This window comes from Acomys minous (genome assembly GCF_964271855.1).
Source record: "Acomys minous genome assembly, chromosome: 4".
Classification (NCBI taxonomy): domain Eukaryota; kingdom Metazoa; phylum Chordata; class Mammalia; order Rodentia; family Muridae; genus Acomys; species Acomys minous.
Genome location: NC_140486.1, coordinates 14,586,434 through 14,613,950, shown reverse-complemented (window position 1 = coordinate 14,613,950; position 27,517 = coordinate 14,586,434). Strand labels below are relative to the sequence as shown.

General features: G+C 48.3%; 1 protein-coding gene across 5 annotated transcripts in view; it reads right to left on the bottom strand.

Moving 5' to 3' along the window:
• The window catches only part of MAPK4 (mitogen-activated protein kinase 4), a 138,620-nt gene that overhangs the window by 16,705 nt on the left and 94,398 nt on the right, over positions 1-27,517 (bottom strand). The gene's annotated exons all lie outside the window — the stretch shown is intronic.

Below are 27,517 nucleotides of genomic sequence, written 5' to 3'. Positions count from 1 at the left end.
CAAACATGAGGAGGTGGTGCCGCACTGTCGTGTTTCCAGCACTGCGAGGCTGGAGACAGGTGCAGCCCTCGGGCTCTCTGGCCAGGCAACCTAGGCTACACGGGGAACTCCAGGCCAGGAAAAGACCCTGTCTAAGAAGCAAAGAAAAGTAAACACTACGGGCAAAGTGGGTGGTGCCTCAGGAACAATAGGGGTTGTCCTCTGGCTTTCACATGTGCGTGCACACACAGAGACACAGACACACACAGAAACACAGACACACACACACGAATAAAATCATGTAACTTTTCAGAAAAATGGATGGTTTAAAGACCATCATGTAAAAATAAAGGAGTCACGGAAAGACAAATACTGTTTCTCTCATACGTGGAATCCGGATTTAAATATCTATACCTGTATGACATGAAAGCACATGGAGTCTGTGAAAGAGAAGAAGACCTATAAGGAAAAAATAACAAAATGTTGCATGTTTTTCCTCAAATGTGGAACCTAGATTAAGTATATTACAGATAAACACGCTCACATGTAGCATAAAAACAGCCATTGGAAGTGAGGTAGGAGGGGAGAGCAACGGGGGAGGCAGTGGCGGCAAGTATGATAAGGTGCGATGATATTCATGAACAAAAATGTCATAATTAAGGACCTGGAGTGACAGTGCAGTGGTTGCAAGCGTGCACTGCTCTTGCATTTAACAATTAACACTAACTTCAACCGCAGGGGACCTGACACTGTCATCTAGACTCTGGGCAACAGCCTTCAGACATGTGCATACCCCTGCCCCATACACACACACACACACACACACACACACACACACACACACACACACACACACACCACACACACACACACACTTAAAATAAATATTTTAATAATGCCATAACAAAATCCATTATTTTAATCCTAACTAAAATCACAAAGACTATAAGTCCCCTAGGCTTCATTTGTCACCGTATTGTTACTTTTCTTATTACTGTGACTGGAAGAAAGATTTCTCTTGGCTCACAGTTTAGGGTGGCACAGTCACGACAGGGAAGGCACGCAGCTAGAGCGGGCTGGTCTGAGCTCCTGGGAACACGGAGTGGTGGTTTGTTACATGGCAGCCACTATAAAGCAGAGAGCTGGAAGCAGAGTATCCTTTGCTAGCATCCTTTGTCTCTCAAGACAGGATCTCTTATTGAACTTAGGAGCTAGGCTAGTGGCTGCCTAGCCTCTGAGATCCTCTTTTCAGGCCCCATGAGGAGTGGAGGATGTGTTGTTGAGATAGGCATGGCCATGTCAAGGACCCTAGCCTCGGTCCCATGGGAGAATGGCAAATCCTGCCACCGTGCTCCAGGGTGAGGCTCAGAGGGATGGCAGGGTCTTCTTTTGGTCCATGTATGAATGTTGACAGTGTGTGCAGAAAACGCCAGCACAGCTTCCTTCCCCTGCAGATGTTTATGGCCTGAAGGTTGCTCCCCTATAGAGAACACTCCTACCATGGGTAGCTAAACCTGTCTCCTTGGCCCAGCTGTATAGCTTCAACCCTGTCCTGTTATTTCTGTATATACTAACCCCCCTCCTTGTTCAGCGTGTGCAATAACCCCACTCCCTGTTCCACTCTATGCTGAGCTTCCAGGGTGCTGCCCAGTCCATGTGACCTCAGCCACTTCTCTGTGTCCATATGTCTGCCGTTACTTCATTTCCTCACTGCCCCAGTCATGTCTAGGACCCTGGAGCCTTGCTAAAATGTGGCAGTCTCTCTACCCTCCAAAAGTTCCTGGGTTACAAACACACACGTGGCTACACCAGGCTTTCTCCAGGGTGCTGGGCTCTGAAATCAGGTCCTCTTTACTGTGGCTCTCAAACCTACTACAGGTTAGAAGCCTACATAGACTTAAAAGAAAAAAAATCTTGCTCTTCAAGCTACCTGTCATATCAGTGACATGGGAGACTTGGGGGGGGGACTTAGACATCAGTGATTGTTAAGAGTCCCCAATGGACTCCAACGTGCAGTCATAGTTGAGAACGAGGCTTTTTCTCATCCGCTCCTAGCAATCAGGCCATCCCCCCACCCACCAACCCGCTCTCCCGCCTTCCCCAACTTACTTTGGAGACAAGGTCTTGTCTGAACCTCCCAAGTGCTGAGATCACACACGTGTGTCAGCACACATGCTGCCATTGTACATATGGGTCAGCAGGCCTGGGAGGTAGACTAACATTTTAAATTGTGGTAGCTGATGCATACCATTGAATTCACCATCACAACCATTTTTAGGTGTGCAGTTCGGTGACATTAAAATACAAAGTTGTCAGACCACGACCGCCCATCTCTAGGGTTCTTTTCAACCGAAACTCTGTCTGCATTAAATGATAATTTCCCTGTTTACTTTCCTCCACCCCCAGTGACCACTTTCCCCCTTCCCATGCCAGGGCTCGACTCTGTGAGGGTCCTTCTATCAAGTGGAGCCACGCAGGCTTTGTCCCTTTGTGCCTGGCTTGATTCATTTAGTATACTGTACTTCTCCTTGCTCTTAGATGGCTTGACACCAGAAGCACAGAGCCGGCTGCTTTCTCAAAGCACTTTACTAAAATGGGGTTGTTTTCCAATTCAACTAGAGTTTACTGACACAGATAACAGTTCTGGGCCTTTTCCTCCTAACGTCCAGATCAAGAACCCTGACATCTATTACAGTTCAAAGACAGGACCAAATGTTTTGTTTGCTCAGAGATATATTAGAACAGCCAACTCTAATCTTGCCACCCTGAGGGGCCGATGGCTGGGATATGTAGACACATGAGCAGAAGTGGGGAGCAACAAAAGTTTGGTTTGGATTTTCTAGCCTCAGTTTCCCCAGTTGCTTGTGCTGCTGGAGCCTCCCAGGTTTTCTGTTAGCATCCTGTGACTTAACCTTAGTCAACACCTCCTGTGCCCTTCCCTTCCTTTCCTTTTTCTTTTTCAAGGCACATCTTGCAATGTAGTCCAGGCTAGCCTGCAACTCAACCTTGGCCATCTCTGAAGAGAGGAGGCCTGCTGGACCACAGTGATGGAATTTTTAAGTGAGCTAGTCTTCCAGAAAATTTCTCTTTTTAAGAAGGTGCAGTAACTGCTAGACCATAAATAGACATTTGTCTTACTGACTTTGAAGGGGAAATCTGTGGCACAGTGGCTCTAAGCCCGATATAGGTTAGAAGCAGCTGTGGAGTTAAACAAACAAAAACAAAAAAAACCTAACGTTCAAGCCACCTGCTACATTAATGACATCAGAATCTCTGGGGTGAGACCCAGGCATCAATAATTGTTAAGAATCCCCCGAGGACTCCGACACGCAGTTGTATTTGAGAAGCGAGGTCTTTCTTAGAGATTTTGAGTTCACTGGCTTTGGGAAGGGAAGCCACAAGTTCATAGCCCTAATTAGTACAGTTTTCTATTTCTAGCTCCACTCAGGGTGAAACGAGTCCCCAAGCAGCTACGGAGGCTCTCTGCACACAGCTGATCCTGGGAAGATAACTAGAAACTAATTTATCAACCGATAGGATTGATTGAGAACTTTAGGCTGGCCGGGCATGGCGCCTAGCGTCACTTCTCGTTGGTGCATTTAATTATCAAAATGACCCAAGGGAGTCTAGGGAGCTGAAAGATATGGCCAAGGTCAAACTCAGCAATAATTTGCAGAGTGGAGACATGATGCCAGCGGGGAACAACACAGAGTCTCTGTTAACAGGAGCGTGCATTTTAGTAGGGAAGACAACTGAGCAGACAAATGTATGGGATGCCCTTGGAGATGAGTATGGGGAAAAAGAAAAGAAAACAAAACAAAACAGGGTAAGGAGATGGAGTGAGTGGTCCAGGACAACAGCTTTCACAAGAGTGCACCTGACAAGAGACCGCTTCATCACAGGAATCGCACAGCCACCTGGGAGAACATCAGATAAACTGACCCCTGAGCAGCAAGTCGCCCCTCTCTGTCTTCTCCTAACCCTAAGGAGGCAGCAAGCTTGCTTCCCCCTCCCACCTACAAATCTTCCTCTCAGGCCCCCCATCCATAGGCAGTGACTGAGCTCCGGGAACTTCTTAGGAGAGAAGGGAAGGGACCCCAACTGAGCACTTGCCATGCACAAAGCGTTTGACAGCAGCAACAGACAGAGCTCATTTCCTGAGGATCTCCAGCATTCAGGCAGCGGAGGCAGGAGGATGATATGTTTGAGGTTAGTTTAGGCTATATCCATATCACCATCTGTCATCTATGTCCATCCACCTATCCTCTTTCAATCGTCATTTTTTTCCCCACTTATATCTGTGGAAATTACTATAGATTCCTTAGGTGATGTGGCTGATAGACCTTGGTGTCCCGCCGCTCAGTTCCACAGTCTCCTCCACTGTCAGTTCTACAGCAGAAAGCCCTGAAGCTAGACATCACCTGTTCTATCTCTGCTTCTCCAGTGCACCCCGCACAGTGGCTGTTTACTTATCCTTCCTTGAATGAATGGAATACATGGTGAGCTAAAGGAATGACATCTATGTCCAATGTGAAATTCTTGCTTACTGACATGGCCAGACCAAAGGAAATGTCAGGAACTGATCACGGCTAAAAGGGAGCTAGCTATTCAGAAGTAAAAAAACTAGGATTAAGGCAGTCTCTGTTCAAGTCCAGACCTTGAAATCTAGGCTCTGTAGAGTGTTGGTGTGGGTTCCCATTTCACTGGACTGTGGTACTACAGTGTGCTAGGTGAGTCTGCTAGGCTGCTGCTGTTGTCTCCAGACAACCCTGCTGTCAAACCCTGGACTTTACTAGACACCACCCCACCCCCCAACGCAGGAAGTCAGAAAACATTAATCCTAAAGCACTCAGAGCATTCAGAGTAGTGGTGATGACAGTCTGGCAGGTGCTGATGTCATGCTGGGTACCACTCTCAGCTCTCCCTGCACTTGCTCTGCTGAAGAGGCAGCAGAGGCCATGGGTCAAAGTCACAGTAGCGACATTACAAGTCCCTCATTGTCTGTAACCGTAGTGCTGGGCTCAGGGCAAAAACAGAAGGATTCCCAGAGCTTGCTGGACAGCCAGTGTAGCCAAGCAGTGAGCGCCAGGTTCAGTGAGAGACTCTATCTAAAAAAAATAAGGTTGAGTGCAATAGAGGAATGTCTCAGTGTCTACACACACACACACACACACACACACACACACACACACACACACACACAGACACAGACACCCCTCATCATCATCACTTTCACCATCATCATCATCAACAACAACAAACATGCTACCCCCAGCCCAGCCTCCTTGTCTGCTCTTCTATGGCTGCTCCCTAGCTTGCCTACCACACCCCAGCCCAGACCCTCACGAGGTAATTCCACTGCATCAGTTTGGCTATGAACTCAGAAAGAACAAACTGAATTTCCCTGGACCTCATCCTTCATGAACATGTCTGAGATTTGAGGGTGTCTCCCACTGAGGTAACTGATGGAGCTGGTGCACCCGGTGTGGGGAGACATGTCTATGGCTTGCTCCTGTCACCTCCTGTCTGGAGGGTAGGGCAAATCCTAGGGACCCCTGGGAGCTTAATTCTACAAAGACTGTGAGAGAGGCCTGCCATGAACCCCTGAGAGCTGCCTGAAGTTGTCAGAAGTCCCTGAAGCAGGCTAACAGGATGGGGAAAATTGCGTAAGCGCGAGAATGGAAAGGGGCCTCTCTCACCGTGGAGTCTGATGGAAGTCTCACCAGCAGAGAATAAAAAACAACACAAAGAACAACATTTGCTGAAGGCCTTTCTCTCTTTCCGGCTGTAAACCTGCAATTTCTGCTCCTCACTAGAAGCCACATTTATAGCACTAGGACCTGCCCAGAGGCACCTGTGTAATCCCAGTGACTTCTGATTTAATCTTAGAGGATCATAATCACACTCACAACACTTCTGGGAGCACCTTATAATTTCAATCTTTGAAAACAGGGTTGAGAGAGAGGGAGAGAGAGGAAGGGGGGCTCTCTTAGCAACCATTAAAGCCACCAAGCCCCAAAAGCTCACAAAATCTTATATACAGCCACTTAAGCTTGACTCTGTGAAGCCTACATCCAAGTTCCCTGGTGTGTCTCTCTTTCTCAGCTCCTCGATATTAACCCCTGCGCTGCAGATCCAGATTAAAGATGCCTTTTAATAAGTCCCGACTCTGCTTCATACTGGCTTATCTTAAAATTATTTTCTCCAACGAAGCCAAGGGTTTAGCTTCACCTGAGTGAAGGTCCCTAAAAGAGAAAAGGTGCACTTCTGGGCTGTGCTACCTGCTGTGCCAAGGATAGCACTCCCTACGTCATGAGCTTGCATGGCGAGGGTGAGAGGGTGAGGTTCAAGGGAGAAAGAGTCTCTGCTGCAGGGAAGAGCCTGAATAGGACCCATGAGCTGTCAGCAGGAAGCGGCTGTGTGCCAAGCATGGCAGACGGAGCCTTCCCATCCTGGACTTGGTTAGCTGGCTGTCCTGCTGTAAGAAGGTTTTTATTTGGGATCACGGTTTCAGAGGTTCCAGCTCCAGTTCGCCTACATCTGTTGCTTTGAGCCTGAAGGTAAGTGGTCATGATGGCGGTGGGAACTTGTGGCAGCCAGGAAGCAGACAGACCAGAAAGAGGCCAGGGACCCTTCACGGGCTTGTCTTTAGTGACCGTCTTCCTCCCAGTTAGACTCCAGCACCCAGAGCCACAAACCAGGAGCCAAGCTTGCAGTGTGTGAACTCAGTATGTGTGTGTGTGTGTGTGTGTGTGTGTGTGTGTGTGTGTGTGTGATTTAGTAATCAAACTGTAACAGATACAGGCACCAGAGAAGATAAAGGCATGTGACCAAACACCCTTGGGATAGGTGAGCAACCATCAATACATTTATAAGGCTTTCAGGACAGACAGTGGGGAATGTGGGTTATGGTCCTATGAATGCCTCTGTCCTTGCAGAAGCCACCCTGACTGTCTCCCACTAGTTGACAACCCGAGGAACCCACCTCTAAGACTCCCACTGCCTCCTTGACTTATCCTTACAACTGCTGCATGCAGGGGCTAAGCACTTGCTTGGTGTGCCTGGGTGAGCACGCAGGAGAGGCTGGAAGCTGATGTCATAAAGCCATTAGAAGTGTTAGCTACTCACATACACCACAGAGATTCGAGAAGGGTTGTTACAGGAGGGTAGGCAAAGGGGGAAGTGCAGGTGACTAAGGGAGCAGAGTCCAGCCCTCCATCCCCAGACAGGGAAGAAGGGAAGGCTTGCAGGGATGCTGAGATGGGTCACAGAAAGGTCTAGTATTAACTCTAGTCCCTCTTCAGGGGCTTCTGTCAGGGCCCAAGCTCAACTTTTGGCTTGGGAACCTTGTCTGGCCTTGACTTTGGTAAACAGACCATGTGCTGGAATTTTCTTGATCAGAAAGCACAGGCTCTTGGCAGAGCCACGGTCTTCCTGGGGGTAGCTTCAGACTCATATGTTGTGTGAACAAGCTGGGAGGCTTGCCTGGGCCACCCATCTGGGAAATTATGATTGCACTTTCCAGTGTTCTGCTAAGCACTTCCGGTTTCCTGTGGTGAGGCCTGTGTGTGGTGTTCTGAGTCAAGGCTGTGTCTTCAGAGAGCTTACACTCCCAGTCTAGGCAGAGAGCACATTAGTTCAACTTCAAAGCCCACTGTTAATCCAGGGAACAGTCAACACTGAAGAAGAAGAAGAAGAAGAAGAAGAAGAAGAAGAAGAAGAAGAAGAAGAAGAAGAAGAAGAAGGAGAGCTGAGGGACCAGTCTCTGGAGAAAGAGAGAGGGCCAGGGTGGAATCAGGCTTGGAAATCTTTTAAAATTACCAAATTATGAACATAAAATTAGGTATGAAAGTGAATGTTTATTTTGAATCAAAAAAGTAATGGCAACAAATTACAAAAAAGTTGGCAGATACTGCAAACATCACAGAATTCATAAAAATCACATTTCCACTAATTAGCCGCTTGGCAAACCACAGGTAGCAAATGTGCACTGCATAATTTTTAATTATCTTTTCTATGAGAATTTTGTAATATGATTTTCCACAGAGAGAATTTAAAGATAACTCAGTGTTTGGAAGATAATTAAGAAGATTATATGGTCTCATCCTCCAGTATGGGTGATACTTCAGCTTGGTTATTTGGGGCATTTCTCATGTTCAAAATTAGCTATTGTAGTGTGTTACATATTTGTACATGTATGAATTGTATGATTTGGGGGGCATTTTTAGTTGGTGTGTGATCTATGGTGACTGATGACGCCCACTTGTCAGCATGTTGGCTACTTTCTAATTGTAGTCCCATGCTCTGAGTCACTGGGCTGGCCTTGTCTCTTTGTGTAATGACCTCAGGGAGTTGATACACAGTGTGTCACAGAGCTTGTGGGATAGCTTGATTGATTAAGTGTTGATAGTAACTGTGGAAGGAGGTAACTGAGATCCACGTAATGGGTCCCTAGCTCTGCTTTGCCTTACATTCCAACAAATGCCTGGCTACCGGAGCTCCTCCCAATATGAACAGTGATTATGCAGGTCGGTGGCCTTATGGTTAACTTTCATGAACTCCAGGGTGAGTAAAATGGCAAGAGAAGAGGAGTGACCAAAGAAAATAGGGAAGCTTTTGTTACAATTTCTAACCTATGGAAGGATGCAGAGATATTCTAGAACCTTCTCTGAAGTCAGCCACAGCAAGGTCCATGGGCTTGCATGTAGAGACAATTCATCTAGAGATTTGGCCACCATGGAAGGTTTCCTCAGAAGAGAGACTATGACGGGGCAGGTGTCAGGTGGGGACAACTTCGGAGAAGCTATCATGATTTTGAAAGGGGACTCCCTCTCACACTAGAAAGCTGAAGAGATTTCGGTCACTACAATATTCTCTCTGGTTTGTTCCTCCTCCTCCTTGCCCCCTGCTCCAGATTCCTTTAGTAAGAGCCTAAACCCTGACATTACTTTCAGAGGAACATTGAGAAAAATCACATTTTGCCCCCCCCCCCCACCCTCTGCCACCACAGCCCCTAAGAACAGGCAGGGATTTCACCCTCTACTTGGGCAATGCATCTGCAAGGATTTGGCTCCACAAAGGGATCCAGAGGGGAGCGAAAGGCCTGCAGCAGTGCTGGTCATTTGGGGGAGGAGGTGGAGCTAAGAGGAGAGGGCCACAGAAGGTCAAAGGTTCTGTCGCAAAGGTTCTACAGAAGACTGATGGTCTCTGCTTCATGGTTAACCACACAGCACTGCCAGTGAGTATGGCAGCCCCGACCGTAATTTATGCCACAGCTGATGAGGGCTGTAGCATATTCCTTTTCACAGCTGGGTCGTATTCCAGTGTAGCGGTCCAGACACTTTGTAAAGGGACTGTGGATTTTTGTCATTATCTACCTGCAGCTGCTGGCTGCATAGTTAAGAATATGGCTGGTCTTTAGTCCCAGTTCTGGGGAGAAAACCTCTACCTTTGGCAAGTGGTGAGCGCCTGTTATTCATGGTAGGCTCCTGGGAGCACATCTGAATTTATACTAATGATGCAGGTCCTGGGCGGAGTCAGAGCAGAATGGAGTTAGATAGTGTTTAGGCAGAAATGAGGAGGGCATGTCTCCCAGACCTCCTTTCCTGACTGAAACCCTCTGGACACTGAAGGTCACTGGAGTGAGTTCTGCTTTACCTTTCAGCCTGTCATTTTTATACAGATGAATGTGCGAATCAGGAATCTGAACACTATTTTTTTTAAAACTATCCCTGGAAAAATAATAATACTGGCTCATTTATGAAACCCCACAACATCTTTACTTTTTAAGGCTTTAATTTGCCTGTAGGTTGAAGTTTTATTTAGTGATGAGACCATCTATGGAAGACCACAGCTTCACTTTTCTTTGCTTGCTAGGACCACTGGAGCAGGGCCCAATATGGACTCTGGGCAGAGACAGTCGCATGCTATGTCACTCATCTGTTATCCTGGCAGCTCAAATAGTCCCACTGCAATTTTACAGATGGACAAAGTGAAGCCTGGCAAAGATAAAGTGATGGCAGCCAATAAATCCAGGTCCTGTTCTGAACAGTTATGCTCACCTCAGCAATTCTCAATCCTTTAGCCACCTGAAAACAGAGGAGCTGGACCACCCCACAGTTTTGAACCCATTGGATGTCATGTCAGAAAATCAGCATGTATAACAACTTCCCAGCCAGCCTGAAGCAAGATTCTGAGCCATCCTACTGCCATGCTGCCTTCAAGCCCCACTACTTTTTCTGTTTGGGGCACGGGAGCCATGCCTATCCACCATGCTCCAGCAAGGGTGCCATTGCAGCAGCATCTTTCTAGGTCTCTAAGCCCACAGCCCTCATGAATGGTTGCTGCTGTCGCCTCCTGTCCCTGTATATATTTACCCTCGTCAAACACATTCTACTTACTGTCCAGGTAGACATGCTCTGTTCAGCAAGGCCTGTGTCTGCACCTGATGCCAGGCTGTGCCAAGATGGCACACACACACACACACACACACACACACACACACACACACATCAGCTGAGTCCTTGCTTGTGGGTCAGGAGATTCCCTGGGTTCTGTTCGGGGCTAGGGCTACCCTGAGTTGTCCTTGAAAATTTGCAGGCTCTGCTTCAGTTTCCACTTATGGTTTTCCAAGCAAGCCTTGTGACCTGAGCTGGGATTCAAAGGTAGGGCAGGTTGGTGGCACGCTATTCTCAGCCCTCAGCTCAGTGAGTCCATCCGTGGGGCACACGGAGGCCTCTAGGAGCCCTGAGGGTTGAGGTTGGGATGGTAACTGGCTCAGGTGCGATTCGAGTAAATCCATCCCAAACCATAGAATAAGTCCACTGAAGACCAATAAAAAGGTTTTTCCTTCCACATTGTCTGCTATGACTAATTTGATGGTGAGTGAGTGTGTATTGTGTGGGTGTACATGTGTGCCACGGGTCAGCAGAGCGTCCTTTTAATTATTCTCCACTCTTTTCTTCCCACCTCAACCCTCCCTCCCTCCCTTCCCTCCTTAATGACAAGGCCTGTCACTGAATGGATTCGGCCGGGCTCTCTGGCCAGCATGGCCCAGCAATTCTGTCTCTGCCTCTTCAGTGCTAAGACAATAGAGTGGGCCACAGCGCTCGGCTTTTTGGCATGTGCGCCCACTTTGTGTGAGCATGTGCGCCTGGACTCTGTCTTATTGGAGCTCATCCGCTCTGGACCGGAAGGAGCTATAGGAAGAAGGAGAACCGTGGTTGTTTATAGAGTGATCAGGAAGAGGTGCCATTGTTTCCACATTGCACACCTCAGCTTTGCACGTGAAGCAACTGCCTGTGGGGACAGCGGTGACGTGTGACAAGGTGAGCATCTGGATGCCACTCTGCCTTCTTTGTTTCCTGATGAGGGTGAAGCAAGGATAAGGAGCCAGCAGGGCAGAAGCATGGCAGCAATTGGCAGGGCCGGATCTTCCTGGGTGAATTAGGGGCCACCTATATGGTGTCATCCAAGGGCCCCTTATCCAAGTGACACTCCTTGTGGCCTGATATTTCCACATCAAGAGTATATTCTGCCTGGCATAGCCATATCCGTCTTTAATCTCAGCCACTCAGGAGGCAGAGGTAGGCAGGTCTCTGGGAGTTCGAGGCTAGCCTAGTCTACATAGCAAGTCCTAGGACAGCCAGAGCTACATAATAGGGACCTTGTCTCAGAACAAAGAAACAAATCCCCCCAAAAGAATATATTCTATTTGTCCCTCAGTATTTATGGTGGCGTTTGATTGCAGGACCCCTACAGACACTCAAATGTGCAGATTCTCGGTCTCTTCTATAAAATGGCATAAGTTTATTTGCCCATGTCCTATTCTGACACGTCCGTAAGCTGTAAGTCATCTTTAGATAACTTGTAATACCCACTGCAATGTGGGTACCGTTTACATTGCCGTTACAGTGTATGATTTGGGGGGGCAGATAATGATGGGAATAAGGTACAGAGACCGATATTTTTTTGGAGAGGTTTTGATCTGCAGTGATTGAGCCCACGGGGATGGCACGCCTAGGGGCAGCAGGATGACTGTATTTGGAGTAACGTTCTGGCCGTGCAGGAGGCCCCCATTGGATACAGAATGGTACCTGTCAGTCAGGAAGTGAGCATCAATTGCCCACAGTTGGTGAGCTTGAGATCTAGGCCTTCCATGAAGAGCTTAACGTGCCGCTGTGTCGAACGGAGAAGATGCGGGACAAAAGCTGGCTGTTAGGAGAATGCCACCCAGAGGAGCGTCAGAGCACTCTTGGTGGCACACTGAGGGCCCAGAACCCCCTGGGGGAGGGGCTTATGAACTGAGAGGTAGGGACAAGTTTGACTCATGAGAGAGGGTCACCCAGGGTGTCAGGGGCCCTGGGTGCGTAGCACATGAGGTGGATGGTGAAGAAATAGAAGCTTACACACTAGACACATTCGGCTTAGAGGCAGGAGGCCTCGTCCCTGCCACGCCCCTTCTGGCCCCCGTGCAGAGCCAGCATGCCAAGGACCGGTTTGGAACTGTCTGGAAGGAAGAGCTTTGTCCTTCAAGACAGACGTCCTGGATCACCACTCTTTTTCTGTAAGTCTAGGAAAGTCTCAGCCACTCGAGGCCTCAGTTTTTCTGATCTGTAAAATGGGTCTATTAACATGGGCCCTTCCTGCACTACTGGATTGTCACTGGAATGAAAGGAAATGAAGGGTGAGGGAAGCTTGCATAGCCTGGGTGCTATGGCCAAAGCCGGCTGCATTTCACAGCACAAACCCAGCTGGCTTCGTTAAACACACTGAGTATAACTTACTACCTTCTGGAGGGGCAAGATTTGGCTACAATCTAGGTCTCAGCTCAGCTCTCAGGATCTCTGCTCAAAAGCCTGGAGCCGGGCCTGGCGATGCTTCCTGGGCTTCTCTGTTCTCCGTCTCCACACCTGCCAGACTATCAGCTGCCACTTCTCTCTGCTCAGAGCTTGTCTGTGGTCCCCATTGCTAGATTTGACAAGTAGATAATAAAGTGTGAAAAAGGTAGGTGTGTGTGTGTGTGTGTGTGTGTGTGTGATAAGTAGGGCACATTGGCTCTGTGCTGTGTTCCTTTGTTTGTAGATTGTGTGTTTTGCTCAGGGCATTAAAAAAAAAGAAACATATTTGTGTGTGTGTGTGTGTGTGTGTGTGTGTGTGTGTGTGTGATAAGTAGGGCACATTGGCTCCGTGCTGTGTTCCTTTGTTTGTAGATTGTATGTGTTCTGCTTAGGGCATTAAAAAAAAAAAAGAAACATTTATTTGTGTGTGTGTGTGTGTGTGTGTGTGTGTGTGTGTGAGAGAGAGAGACAGAGAGAGAGAGAGAGAGAGAGAGAGAGAGAGAGAGAGAGAGAGAGAGCGAGGAAGAAGGAGGAGAGGGAGAGGAGAAGAGAAGAGGAAGCCATGAGATCATGAGATGCAGATGAAGGTCACAGGACAACATTTGGAATTATTTCTCTTTCTCATTCTACTTTGGGGACCTGCTACCAGGCTTGACAGCAAGCCACCTCTCTCTTGTCAGCCTGTGGAGAGCATTTTAATCTTTCGTTGCCTGGAGCTCCTGACTCTACTTAGGAATTTAAAACGTGGACTCTAGCTGTCTGGACCCAGAGTTCCTCTCCTGGGGAACCCCACAGGAGCCCCCAGCCCTGCTCCCCATCAAAGCTGGAGCAGGTAGAAGCGGGTGTCTTTGTTCCAGGTCCCTGAATCCCAGCTTCTAGCTTACTTTCCTCCTTCAGATATTCCTGCCATGCGTCCCCGGCTCTTTCCCATCAAAAGCGAGAGCTTTGAAGAGCTCTAGTGTTCTGTCCACTGCAGTCCACTGTCCCTCTGCAGGCCCGGTGCAGAGCACGCCGCTGTACTGCAGTCCTGTGTGGCTGATGCTGTTCGTCTTTGGTAGGCTAAAAAAGACAGGTCTGGAGAAGGTCCGCAGCTTGCCCAACTGCAGAGTTCCTAAGGAACGGAACTGGGGCGTGTACCCTCTCTGCTCCTTCAGCACAGAGAAGCCCAGGATTCTCTGCAGCAAAACCCAAGGAAACCTCTCCTTTGGGTTCAGTGGCCTGTCCTGTAGACCTCATACAACACCACCCAGCCAAGGGGCAAGTCCCTGCAGTGGAGCAGACGGGGCCACTAGGGGCATGCACCACCCTGTGGCGATGCTCCAGGTGAGATGCTCATGATCTGGGTTATAGAAAGACAAAGGCTGTCACTCCTACAGCAAGAACAAAAAGGTTTCTTGAAAAAATGACAACCCCCACACCCAAAGCCGAGGGCTGCCTGCAACTTTCCTTTTTACATCAAAAGTAAAACTTCTGATGCAAGGAAGAGTAAATGGCTGATGCTAGCCACTTTTTAAGTCTAATGAAGGTTTTGGGAGTAGGTATGTGTGTGGGGGAAGGGAGCAGGAGATGAGAGAGAGAAGAGCAAGGCATGAATGCAGGCACTAAAGTGGAGCTATTGGGAGATTACACAGAAGACTCTGACTTCACAAATTTATCTAAAACTAGTCCTGGCTGTGCACACCTGGAGGAAGCATACGAGCCAGGGCTTGTTCAAAACCCTCATGTGAGGGTGATGGGAACCCATTGCGATTGCTCAGAGAAATCCTTTGGGCTAAATGTGTGCATGGCACATGCCCCATCTGGACCGTGCGTGCTTCGGGAAAGCTGTCTCCGTCTTTGTCTCTGTGCTACCTGGGCATGAGTAGGACCTGACCTTCATTGGGCCTCGCTCCTTAGTCCCACAGCCCAGAATCTGCCCTCGTCTTCTCCAGCTCTCCAAGGGTCCTGAGTATCCCATACATGCAACCGCCACACAGAGACTTTAGGAAAGTCTCATTTTACAGAACAGATGAGCCAAGAGGGCCCAAGCTGGATGGAGGGTGACCTCGCAGACCTTCAACTACAGGAGCTTAGAGGACACAGGTGGAAGGCAGCAGTGGGTCTGGAGCAAACACCCCACCCTTAGCAATGTGCTCAATGACAAGGCAGTATAGATCTAATCTGTTTAAACCAGAAGCCACACCTGAGAACAGCTACTGTTCAAAAGCATAATGCTGCAAAGAACACATGGTGGGCAAAGCTTCAGTGGTTGTTTAGGGAGTGGCACGGCGCTCCGGCCACACGGGGGTTAAGCAGAAAGGCTTTGTCTCGACCCCCGTCGCTAGAAATATCTCTCAAACGTCCTCATTCAATTTCCGGCCTTGGAACATAACACCCAGGGAACAGAATTTAATTTTCTATGACTGAATGGCTCCCTCCACTTTGCAGGGCTTTCTGAAGTTTAGTTTATTATGGTGCTAACCCACAGGTAGGAACAGGGAGCCTTAAATTATATTTGGCAGCTTGGGCTACGAATGTTCAGACTAGAAACCAATTTGAAGTTAGAAGCCCAATAGACTTCCTGAGGAGACCTGTGTTAATGTTGTTGTCCATCGCCTTTCTCCACAAAGCCAAGCCCAGACTCTGCCATTACCTCAGGCAACTCACATTTTGGAGGGTCAGGAGCTGTACAAGATGGCTGCCATATTGGCATTCCTCTCCACCCCCTTTTCTTTTCTCTCCCCCCCCCCCTTTCCTTTTCTCAAGGTCTCTCTGATACAAGGCTTAGTTCAGAGTTTTCACCTGGCTGTGACAGCCATGTATCTGGGAACCAAGAGTTAGTCAAGAGTCCCAGTTGACCAGCATTTTGCTGTTTTGTGGATGCCACTCTCTTGTTAGAGTCCTGCTCGGTCTCTGGCAGGGCTCACTCGAGGCTTCAGATATCTGTCACAGAGACAGCAGTGTGCCATACAGAGCTTGGAGCCGAGGATTCCTGTCCAGAGACACACCTAAGATGTGGCTTTAGCCAACTTTAACCTAGACAACTTCCCTAAAACATAGTCTGAGAGTGGGAACCACATGGGCCTGGCAATGGTTTCCTGGTTAAGATGCCACAAACCAAAGTAACAAAAGAAAGCAAGTAAAATAAACATAAATGAAAACCTCTTTTCTTTTCTCTTTTTTTTTTCTTCTTGCGATGCTGAGGGTAAATCTTAGGGCACCCAGCAGGCTGGGCCAGGGTGCTTTCCCACAGAGCAAGACCTCAAGTGTTAAAACTTGGACTCTTAAGGACACTATCAGGAAAGTAAAGCCACGGGCCAAAGCTTGGATCAAGGAGATACTAGAAATCATCTGGTGAGAGTCTTACATTTAGAATACATAAAGACTCTTCAAGTTCAAAAGTAATAATAGTATTAATAATAACATAATCCAATTAAAGTAGGCAAAGAGCTCAAGGTACCAGGAAGACACGGAGAAGGCGGATATGCGCATGAAAGGATGCACACTAAGGCACGCTCAGCACCAGAAGCCATCATGAGATCTAGTCAAAACTGCAGTGAAATCCTCCTCACCCTGCTGGAGGACTAGGGAGAAGGGAAGTGTGACATCACGGAGGGAACAAACCCTCGTGCCCTGCCCATGGGTTAAATGGCGTCTGATACTACAGTTCCTCAGACAGAAACACATGACTTAGTCATGCCACACCATAAAACATATCTGTAGAAGAACTTGTCCATGAGTGTCCATGGCCGTATTACTCATAATAGCTCCAACAGAGGAACCCAGGCATCCATCAATGGATGGGCTACGAGACAGCTAGGATATAGATTATTATTAGACAGGAAAGCAAAATAAAAGTCTCATGTCTGCCTCTACCACTGAATAAATCTGGAGAACACTATGCTGAATGCGAGAAGCCAGACTCAAAGGATAAAAGATCTTAGTTACACGTCTACATGAAATATCCAAAGCAAGGTCAAATCTATGGATACAGAAGTAGACGGTGGCTGCTTAGAGTAGGTGGTGATGGGAGCTTGGGGAAAGAGGTAGCAACTGCAGGGGGGACCACTGTTATTTTGGGGGGACAATAAAATGTTCTCAAATAAACTCTGGCAGTGGATGCACAAATGACTGAGTCTAAAAGCCATTTGATTATGCCCCTTCAGTGGGGGGGGGGATTGTATAGCGTGTCTTACAAATAGCATAAAGACAAACACAAGTCATAGTCTTACTGAGAGGAAGACGCCAGCAGGTGGCCCTTCTGCCACCCAGCTATGTGTTGAAGTAGGAAGTGCTGGGTCCCTGCCTCTGAGGCCTGGGTCCCAGTAAGCTTCATGTAGGGAGACAGAAGTAGAGAAGGCTGCGTGATGGGGGCTGCAGCCATTACCCACTCTGATTGGTCAGTGCTGGTGTCTGTTCTCATCAGCTGGGCCAAAGCCTAGCCATTATTAAGGATTTGGGCTATCACCCTACGTGTAGCCTTCAAATTAGAGCCAGCTTTTAGCCAAAGCGCAAAGGTGTTAATGTTTAAAGCCTCCTTTTGAGGTACTCCTTGCACACTCGAATCCACAAACTCAGTACTTCCTCATCAACACACTGTAATACGTTCACTCAAAGGGTTTTCCATCCCTCTCCTCTTCCTCATGCCTTTGTACCTTAGAAGATAAACAGGGGCATCACACATGCCCCAACTTGTCATTAGTGGTTAAAAAAAAAAAAAAGTCTGGTATCTAAGGCCCCAAATAAGAATCATGGTTAGTGTTGAGTGTGGTGGCGCACATCTTTAATCCCATCACTTGGGAGGCAGAGGCAGGTGGATCGCTGTGAGTTCGAGGCCAGCCTGGTCTACAAAGCAAGTTCAGGACAGAGAAACCCTATCTCGAAAGTCCCTCAGCCCAAAAAAGAATCAGGGATAAAGAGCAGCTAGTATTTATTGAGTACTTTCTAGATACCCCGTTAGGCTGAGCATCACACAGCATTTGGTCCCCTTCATCCCAGCAAGTGGACTCTGTTACTTTCAGGAGATGGTGTCAGCCACAGGGAGGCTGAGAAGCTTGCTCAGGGACATGAGGTACCAGTTAATACCTGTTTACTGGCAGGGGATTGGGGTGGGGGTTGGGGGTGGGGGCAGTGCATCCTGTTTCCTCAGAGGCCAAAGCAGGGCTGCTGCCCTCAGTGGGCAGGGAGGTGAGGCTGACACACACCACTCAGTGAACAGCTCTGTGTAGGAGATGGTTGAGGCTCAGTTTTCCCAGAGTCCTGGGCTAGAGGCAGGGGGATGTAGCTATTCTCTCTTGGTAGCTGAAGGATTCAGATTAAACATTCCTTTAATAATAAACACCATTTTGGTGAACTTCCTCTTGTGTCAAATTTCTTGAACTCTCACTAGAAAAGCTCACTCTCCTGAAACTGTGCATATCCACATCCTATGATTTGGGGAATTGTAAAAGCTAATGAAAACGGAAAAAAAAAAAGCTATCAATTTTCTGTCATCAACATGTTGGAGTTTCTACTTGTAGTCTATTTTTTTTAAATATTTAAAATTTTTGGTTTGTGTCTGAGTGTACGTCATGTGTATGCAAGTGGCAGAGGGTAGGGAGAGGCTGGTTGCCCAGCATGGTAACAGGAACCAATCCCGGGTCCTCTGGAAGAATAGCCAGTGTTCTCAACCGCTGACCCACCTCTCCAGCTCCTGTAGTCTATTTTTAATGTGTATGTTTTTCCTCATTTTTTTTCAGCTGCTATCATCATATCCCCTCTACAGTTCTGTGTATTGCTCTTTAAAATTATTGGTGTGGGCACATGAGGTCCCCATGTGTGGCGGTCAGAAGACAACTTTGTGGAATGGGTTCTCTCCTTCTACTTTTACCTGGGCGTCAGGGATCCAACGTGTGGCAGGTGCTTTTACCCACTGAGCCATCTTGCTGGCTACTGCGTTGCCTTTTAAGCTCTTTATTATATAGACCTGTTCTCTGTTACTCTAAACTCTTTAAAACAACATTGAAAGCAGTTGTTCAGTACATCATTTTTGGGTAAGTATGATTTTGCAACGTTTAGATTTTCACATATCGGATTTTCTTAAAGTAGTAACGTCTGCCACTGCCTGGGCTCCATGTATCAGGAGTTGTCACAGATGGGCCATGCAGCTTTATTTCACTTCAGGATGAGGTTAAATGGTGCTGATGTGGAATGAGAGAAAAGTGCCCTTGAGTCTCAATATGCCATTTAGCTCTATCTCCTATAACACCTTTTGGATGATTTTTAAAATGTAGGTTAACGACTATATAATTATGTGGATGGGTAACTGGCTGGGCAGCTTAGAGGTCAGAGGTGGCCAGTGGCCATGAAGCTGGGCCGTTGGCTTAATCTCTTTATGTAGATTTTAATTCATGATATAGGTGAAGTCCTAGAAGGCAGGTTTAAATATATTATGAAGCTCTAAAGGGCAAGACTGTACGATAGCACAAAGATCCAAAAAGATCTCTTTCTGTTGGAATATTTCTCTGAGCCAAGAAGATAAACTCTCCGGAACAAACATCTTATGCTCCAGCTTAAAAACAAAACCCCAAACCAAACAGCAACAAGAAACAAAACCTCAACCACATACAATTTAGAATAGAGAACACGGAACTAACACAAATTAATTGGCTAACAGCTCAATATGAGCCCTTATGGTGACACACTGGCAAAGGACTGTGGAAGCAGGAGCAGGAGCGGTCTGTCAGTTACAGAGCAGAGATGCCACACTCACTGCCTCTGTGCTGACAAGATCACACAGGATCCACTCTGCAAATGGACTTTAAGAAAGGCTCTGACAGGAAGAGGAGGCCAATGAGAGGGTAGCTAGGAGGGTGGGCTCTGCAGTGCAGTCAGCTGAATACGTGACCTCTGCAGTGGGGCCAGGACTGACTGTGTGTCCTCTGCAGAGGGGCAGGGACTGACTATGTGTTCTCTGCAGTGGGGGCAGGACTGACTGTGTGTCATCTGCAGTGGGGCAGGGACTGACTGTGTGTCCTCTACAGTGGGGCAGGGACTGACTGTGTGTCCTCTGCAGAGGGGCAGGGACTGACTGTGTGTCCTCTGCAGTGGGGCAGGGACTGACTGTGTGTCCTCTGCAGAGGGGCAGGGACTGACTGTGTGCCCTCTGCAGTGGGGCAGGGACTGACTGTGTGTCCTCTACAGCCAGTCTCTGCTGGGTTTAGAAGTCCAACTCTGCCATAGATTACCTGGGTGACTGTTGTGCCTCAGTGTCCCCATCTGCCAAATGGTGGCATGTATCACATTATTTTGAGAGGTGAGTAACTTAATACCAGAAAGTACTGAGTAACAAAGCCTGAAAACCACTGTGTAGACAAAGGTGCTCCAGCCTGCAGGGCTGTGGAAGGGACAGGATAGGGGATGTTAAATATTAGAAAGCTGTCCTGAGGATAGTTTATGCTTCATCCTGAGCCACTCGAGGACCACCCCCTGGTTAATAGAAAGCAGAGGTGTGGTGTGTTCATTAGTCAACCAGCATTTACTGAGTGCATTTTATGGGTCAGAGACTGTGTTAAGTGCCAGGAAAACAGACACAAATGAAATGTGTACTTAATTCCAAGGCCCACTGGGTTGATCTGCGGAGAGGCATGCACACAGGCTACTCAACAGTGTGGGTGAGCGCTCTGGGCAAGAGGAGGCAGTGACTAACTCTCCTGGAGAACTAGATGACTGGGGACATTTGAGCAGAATCTGCAGGGGTGAACGACAGTTTATGTGGGAGCGAAGGATCAGTGTGTGGGACCGGAGGTGTCATTGCTTCTGGCATCTTCTGGGGCAAGATGACAATCTGTGATGCTGCAACCCTAGGTGAGGTGGGTGACTACATCCACCTCAGCTAGTGATAAGTGCTGGTCTCGAGCTCAGATCCGCACGATCCTGATTTAGAAAGGAGCCATAAAAGTTGGAAAATTCATAGCGAAATGGTTCTCACCCTCAGACCCTTTGGTTTCTATACCACTGTCCTCGACAGTCCAGCACAGCAAAGGTGGGACAAAGGGACTATGTGTCAGCCACTGAAAGTTAGACAGCAAGAGAGACTCTTGAGAGTAGCCAGAGGGGAAAAAAAAAGACACATTACATACAGGGGACTAATGACAAGAAGGAAAACCACTGTCTCATCTTTTCGGAAACAATAGTGATGTAAAGAGAAGGCATCCTTAAAGACTGGGAAAACAAACAAACAAACAAACAAACAAACAAACAACAACTTCCCAACCTTGTGAATCTTGAATCCAGGGAACATAAACTTTTAAAATGAGAATAAAATAAATAATCTTAATTCCAGTAATAAAAAAGAATTTGCTGCCTGCCAGCCTGTACTCGGTGGAATGCTTCTCAGCACCCCTGCAGGCTGTGTGTTCCTGGACTCAGCCTTTGGTGCTTGCCATAGCAGTGGGCAGCTCAGATAAAGGGGTAAACACCAGGTGGGCGTTCACAGGAGGGAGGCCAGAGGAGGGAGCCATGGATCCCTCTGAGCCATTCAATCAGCGGTTTGCTCCCCAGGGGGAGAGTCCACCTCCAGGCACACTCAAGACGCTGAACTTGGATCTGAGGAAGCAGCAGCAATGTGTGGATGCTGCGAGCCATTTTAGCATTACGACACAGCAGACTGGTTGGTAAACAGCTGGTACCCCAAGCCCCTCCCTCCTTTGTTCAGCTCTTCTCTGTGGCTGCCCGAGGTGAACTGCTGGCAAACATGGTGTCTTCAGGACCTCACCTCAGGACTCAGGCTTGGGTAACTAACTTACCCCTGGAGCTCAGTGGGGTTCCTTCTCAGGAGGGTCTGGGTGTAGTGAGGAGAAAAAGGAGACCATGAGGCTGAGGGACATGCTTCCAGACCATCTACAGTGTGTGAGAAAGGAGCACAGAGCTCTGGAAGCCAAGAAAATGAGCTTTCCAAGTGTGCCAGAGTGTTCAGATACTTGATTCTTCAGCACAGGCTCTGTTCTAATCCCCCAGGTCATGGTTTTCCTCTTTAAAACAGGGATTTCCGAGTCTCTTAAATACATCTTCTCAGCTCCACTGATTTGGAATAACATGTTCAACAGCTTAAGAATGAAGTGACCCTTCCCTGCTGGCAGGTCCCTCGCCAAGGGGTCCTTCTATAAGCCCATTTTCCCCATGGCCTCTGTGCGTGTCTGGGTCCCGCATGATACTAGTATGACGGAGCCTAGCCCTATCTTGGGGTCGTGGGCAGCTCTTTCTCCATCCTCTACACTGTGGGCTTTACTTCCTGTCGCTAGAGACCATCCAGTGTATAGGCAAGCACTGAAGCGCCACAGGGGGCTCCCCTAACTGCAAAGACTCTCGAAGCCACAGAAACGAATGCCTTCCTCTAGTTCAGTTCCAAGGGTTAATGCTGGGAGGAGGACACTTTTTGGTGGCTTCTCGGGCAGAAGCCATCAGAGGCAGGTAGGATAGACAGGAGAGGAGGCAAAGTGACACCGACCAACACTGCGAAGGCAGCATCAGCTTTCTGGGTTGTCCCAGGTGGGCTTTCCCTGGTTGCAATCTGTGCTTATCCTCTTGGACTCCTTTGGGGCCTCAAATGAACCATGGCCTTAAACAAGCCACAGCAATCTGCTGAGCCGTCAAACACTCACTCCTATCCAACTGTGAAAGCAGTGTCTTGTTTTTTAATTAATGTCTTAGTGAAGTGGTTTACACCAGAAAGTAAAGTCCAGGTTTCTCCAAATCACTTTCACATCCCCTAAGTGTTAAAAAAAAAAAACCCAGCATAAACAAACAGTACTCCTTTTGTTCCTAGTTTGTGGGGCTTTCGGCCAAACTGTTCCGTGGGGAATAGAAGGTTTCCGAGGTAACCCGATGGAGGCTCCCCAAAGCCCTGCTGTGCCTCACAGCCCCACTATGAGCAACAGCTCCCAGTTAAGGCACATGCTTTAAGTTCACCCACATGGTCTTCCAGGGCTGTGTGAGAACCGCAGGGCTGAGCATTAGGGGGCACATCTCAAGCACCGGCTTCCATCCACAGGCAAGGCACCTCATTGCTTTAGATCAGTGGCTCTTGGAGGGTCAGGAGCACGGGGCTCCTGGGGGCGTGGACACGCAGATGGCTGGAGCTTCTGACTCAGGAGGTCTGAGACAAGAGCCAAGCGGCAGCCCCTCAGGTATGTTGGATGCTGCCGGTTTGTAGCTGAATTTGGGGACCTCACCAAGCTAGTTAGCTGTAAGGAGATAGGGTGGTGATGTGAGAGCATTCCGCTCAAGGACTCGGTAAGAAGATAATGGGCCAGGACACAGTTGGGGATTTGGGGTGAGAAGCACCAACTTAGGCTTGCTTAAGAGATCTAGTCCCCTAACAATGGGAGTAGGGACTGTCTCTGACTCTGTTGCCTGCCTTTGAATCCTTTTCTCCTAACAATGGGAGTAGGGGTTGTTTCTGATGCTTTTGCAGCCTAGCTGGGCTGCCTTGTCTGGCCTCAGTGGGAGAGGATGCGCTTAGTCCTGCAGCCACTTGAGGTGCCAGGGTGGGTTGGTACCCCAATGGGAACCTCCCCTTTTCTGAGAAGGAGAGGGGGAAACAGGGGGAGGGGCTATGAGGGTGGGACTTGGAGGAGTGGGGCTGCGATCAGGCTTTAAAGTGATTAAATAATAAATGATACAAAAATAAAATAAAAATTAAACAAAAGTAAGACTTTTGGTGCCCAAGGTCGCATTGGTCTATTCTTCCTTTCTCACCTGGGCACTTTCCACCTGTACCTCATGGAAGCTCAGCCTCCAGGCTGTCTTCCAAAAACCGCTGTGAGGGCTCTTTGGCAGGTTGGAAGGCACTGGGTGGCCCTTCATGGAGGGGCATATTCTCTCAGACAATGAGGTTGAGTTGAGTGGCCTGAGCCTGGCCTTTTCTCCAAGGAGATAGGAACATTTCTTAGAGTTTATACAGGGCTCACTGAAATCTTAAAACACCTTTCCCCTTTGGAGATCCTTCATCTCCTAATATGATAAATTCAAGCAAAATTTTCTCTGATTATTCAGGCACTTCTTGACACAAATAACAAGGAACTAATAATCAGGTGGAGGACGTGAGTACACACTCAGGAAAAGCCTCATGACTCATCCAGGGCCAAGGTGACAAGAGTGGGTCAATGCTTTATCACGGGCAAAGTGGTGCCTGCCACATCACGACATCTACTTGGGCAAGTGGCTCTGTTAGTGATTTAGTCCCTGGTGTGTCTGAAAGCACGCTGGCACCCTTACTTTCAGCTCACTCTTGGGACTCCTAGGAGAGAAGCAGACTGGCAGCTGGGTTGCATTCACATGGGGGTGCCTACCTGTAATATAGCACTTAGGAGGCTAAGCCAGGAGGATCCTGGGATACATCATGAGTTCCAGGCCAAATTCAGCTGCTTACTGAGAGGCCCCAAACAAAAACGAAAGTGGCAGGAAAGGGGGGCTTACAGCTGAGAAGTGGGGGGGGGCTCATAAAAAGCAGCTGACACAGTTACACCCATGAGTAGGGCTTGTTATATAACCTTGAGCAGGGCTCCTCCCCTTTTACACTTACACCTGTGCAATGACAGGGATGGGCAAGATGGCCGTGAGCCTGTGTAAAGACCCCACACTCCAGGAAGGACCTTTGGAAGGACTAGAAACTATCAATCACACTGTCAGCTGAACAATGACTGCCATGGTTTGAACCGGAAGTGTCCCCCAAAAGTCATATTCGGGGGCTTACTGAGAGTCTGTGTAACCTTTTTAGGAGGTGGGGCCTGGCCGGCAGAAAGTCACTAGTTGTGACACTTAGTTTTAATTGTCATTTTAACCCAACCTAGAATCACCTGAGAAGAGAATTCTTAATGAAGGAGTGTCTACGTTGGGTTGACCTGTAGGGTTGTCTTAATTGGGTTACTCAATGGGGGAAGACTCAGTCCACACAAACACCCAGAAGGCAAAGTGAGAGTGGTTGGTGTTGGAAGAGACAGAAGAAGGCTCAGGCAGTCCCCACGCAGAATCCAGCATACGTCACAAAGGAGAATTCTCACTCAGACTGTGAGAGGCCCAGTTCCTCAGGATGCTCCCGCCAGCCAGCCCTGGGAGCCCTGTGCTTTTTTCATAAAGCCACTTCTTTTGGGTTGTCAAATGGCCCCTTTGCCCTAAGTGCCTCTGGCATTATGGGGATTAAGTGAGAACTGATTTAAATGCACATTGGATAAATAAATGCACCAAGTGTGAAGCCTTTCATCATCTCTGGAGGGAGAGGAGGGCAGCGAGCTAAGAACAACGGAAAGTGGATAGGGACAAAAGGTTGCAGTGGGTGGTGACTGACAAATGCAGGGTTGATGTGAACACACAAGCAGGTAAGTAACTGGCTTTGCTACTGTTTTTAACCTCATATAGAGTGCTTGCGCGTGCACTCTCTCTCTCCCCTTTGTGAGAACACCGTCTTTGAAAGTCCCACTCAGTGAAGTGGCAGGAACAGGGAGTAGACAGCGAGCAGTCATGTGAGCCTGGGCCTCCTCCAGACCCAGCCTACACCCTACGCTTGGGCAATGTAGATTTTTACCACTTGGCAAGGAATTCTAGATTCATGGTTAATTTTTATTCTTATCACCAGCTAGAGAGGCAGGTGGGACACAGCTCTGTCAACGGAGGGGAAACTGAGGCTCCAGGTGTGGGTGATCCTTGTCCAAGTTAGTGCCGTCAAAAGGGACTCCATCTTCTCAACCCATCACACTGTGGGGTTGTTCATATTGTGCCACGTTGCAGGACTTGGCTCAGCAGTTGGGATCGATGGCGCATGCCTGTAATCCCCACACTACAGAGGGCAAAACGCGAGGACTGGCTGAGTTTCAGGCCACCCTGGGCTACAGAGTTGGACCTTGCTTCAAACAAAACTAAACCGCTAGAATGGCCAGTCTTCAGCACAAAGCCATCTTCCTGACAGTAGTGTAGGCTACACACATCGCTAAGCTCTTTCTCTGTGACACTTCACCAGGGTACCTCATCTGATGGTGGCTCCCAATACTGCTGGTAGTTAAGAGGATTATGGGAGCTGGAGAAACGACTCTTTGGTTAGGAGCACCTGCTGCTTTTTTTAGAGGACCTGGGTTAGATTTCCAGCACCCACACAGTAGCTCACAGCCACTGCTAACTCCAGTTCCAGGGGTTTCAATGGCTTCTCCCGGAGTCCTCAGGCACCAGGCACACACATGGTGCACACATATACATGCAGGCAAACACTCATACATGTCAAATAAAAATAAAAATTTTTAAAAGAGAAAGTGTTAGTGGGGGCTGGAGAAATGGCTCAGCGATTAGGAGCATTACACTAGCTGTAGTGAAAATTTAAGCTCTTCCAGAGGACCTGGGTTCAATTCCCAGCACCCACACAGCAGCTCAGATCTGTCTGTAACTCGAGTTGCAGTGGACCCAGCATCCTTACACAGACATATATGCAATAGAAATGTTGTAGACTTTCTGGATCTTTTTGGAAAAAAAAAAAAGATCCAATTGGGGCTAAAAGCATTGGTTCAATGACTTGACATCATAGCTCTTTGGGAAAAGGAAGGAGAACAAATAACCTATAGTACCAGGAAGACAGAGAAGGGGATAGCTTGTTTTGTTTTACTTTATTTTCTTTACCATGGGCTTCTTGCCTACAGACTCGGCTGTCAATGCTGACAGATGGCTTGGCTTCAGGAGTGGGTACGGAGGGCAAGCACATGGTTAAGGAGGCAAAGTAATTTGTGGCACCAAAAGCCAGAGGCAGTGAGGCCGGTGTAGGGTTAGAGATTGGGGCAGGGAGGGGGAAAAGTCCCACCTAGTGAGGGTGGACAGGGAGTTGTGGCTCCCCTGCATGTGATGCCTCCCCGCTACACATAGGAGAGGAACAGGGAGGGTCCTAGAGGGAGAGCCGAACCATGTTCAAGGTCAGGGCCACCCTCATATTCCATGGCCCACGCTTACCCTTGGCTGTTAACATTTCATGGCGTACCTGCTTACTACATCATATTCTATTCTAACAACAACAACAACAACAACAACAACAACAACAACAACAACAGAATCAAGCTATGAAGATTTTGCTGGGATACCGACTCTGTTGCAGGTACCTGCTAACCTGCTCACACGGAGGCTCTCAGGCACCCTCCAGTGGCAGCATGTCTGGCAGGAGAAGGGACAGAAGGCCAGAGACCTTCCTGAAGACACAGCATGCCAGGAGTGAGGAGGCCTGGGTCTTGAAAAACGAAATCGTGGCGACATGCATTTCTATCTGTGCAGTTGGAGTGACTCCGTGATGCCATGGGGAATCTTACCAGAACCATCCTCAAGCACGGCTTTCCCTAGCATGCCGAGGAGAAGGGCATCATAGGACCCGAGAGGGCAGAGTCACTAGCTGACCTATAGTGAGCATTAGTTTACTAGAGCAGCCTCTTGTCCCCACTGCTCACTCTTCCCTGACTGATTGAAAGGAATCCAGAATGGGCCAGCCCTCGTGAGAAGAGGGGTAGGTGAGGCAAACCAGGGCACAGTGCTCTTAGCGTGGGAACCCTCCCGGGGTCTCCTGAGGACAGAATAATGGGACAAGATGGTGATCAGATGTCTAGGATCAGGGGATGCAATCACAATGTCCACCCACTACACAGAGCTCAAAGCAAGTTTAGACAATGCCTAGACTGACCTTTCACTTGTATAGCCCACAGCCATGTGGCAGAGCCATG